Source organism: Tribolium madens, unplaced genomic scaffold, assembly GCF_015345945.1.
Source record: "Tribolium madens isolate multiple individuals breed KSU strain unplaced genomic scaffold, Tmad_KSU_1.1 Scaffold_20;HRSCAF=117;Tcas5.2_LG4, whole genome shotgun sequence".
Classification (NCBI taxonomy): Eukaryota; Metazoa; Arthropoda; class Insecta; order Coleoptera; family Tenebrionidae; genus Tribolium; species Tribolium madens.
The window spans coordinates 14,714,346-14,715,782 of NW_025400985.1; positions in this window are offsets into that span (position 1 = coordinate 14,714,346).

Below are 1,437 nucleotides of genomic sequence, written 5' to 3' on the forward strand. Positions count from 1 at the left end.
TTTTAGATCAGAGTAGGCTATGAAAATTTGTTTCTTAGATCACGTTGATAAATGATAATTGATAATCAATTTTTGTGAAATAGAACAAATTGAGCTATGAATCGAGTTGAACTTATCAGCTCGTCTGCACCTGTTGACCCATTCGTTTCTCATCGTTGATGAAACTATATTGTTGCCCATAGAAAGCCAATAAAAAATGTAATTGTCACCCATTTGTTTTGGTTTTATTTGACTGCTGTTACAACCAAATACAGTGTACTATCTACCAGGCATAGTGACGATATATGAAAATTTAAAATTATTAAATTTGCATTGTTTCGTATCACAACTTTCTTTTGTACGATATTGACATGCATTAAATATCAATAAAACACCAAAAAACACGAAGCACAGCTTATGTAAACAAACAATGTGGTCCAGTTGTGACGTCACGCGATGTGGTGGGGATGATGAAATACGCAGCATAGGGCCTGAGCAATTCTCTATGTCTATCATCGTTGTACCATCCTTGGGAGTCTTGGGACTAGTGGAGCTGGAGTTTGAGCACAATGCAAATTGAGGTGTATAATGGCTTGCGTTTGCATTAAAATGCGCTTACGTGTTGCGTTGCCCAAGAGCGAAAGACGTAGGATGCAGCAGTTGTTCGGTGGATGTTCGTTTGTGAGGTTGTGTGTGGTGATGTGTGATTGTGTGTGGTGATGTGTGATTGTGTGGTGGTTTTCAAACTGAAAAACTATAAACATGGACCACTATTGTGATCGAACTCTATGCAGTCTAGGCGTCATTGCTACAAGAAGCCTTAATCGGTAAGTTTTTTTCTTATTTATTGTAGACCTATTGTGTTGAAGGTCAACATGTGCTCGATACGGTCTCGTGTATTTTTGAATTCGTCTTGATCTTGAGTTTTTAAATTCGGAAACAGATTTATTACTACTCGTATTATTACGATATTGATGCGACACCATCTTGTTTACAAATCTACTCATCTTTATGAAGAAATAATCAGTGGCGTCTCGTGTGTTACTAGTAGTTAGGTGGTGCACTCAGGACCGACGCTTGATATCGGACTTTTTTATCAATAGTAATATCCAAAGTGCAAATTGTCTATAATTTAATTTAAATTAGAATCAATTTGACATGCACGATGTGTATTTTGCAGTAACTCTTATGTTGTTTTAAATTTGTATAGGCTCCTTGCCGGTCATCACATTTGCACTTAATTGGTATCTAAGGTGATTTGGCATTATTGCAGATTATCGATAATTTGCACTAGAGCAGAATTGCCGCTGTGATCATTATTGGCTAAAAATAAATTAATATGGTACAATTCTTTTAATTTTACCCGAATGTCATAAAACTTTGTTTTCTCTCTCGCTCTTCAAGTAAGTAGGTAGGAGCAAGTAAGATAAACGTTATGCCGCTCTCTGGTCCCACCAG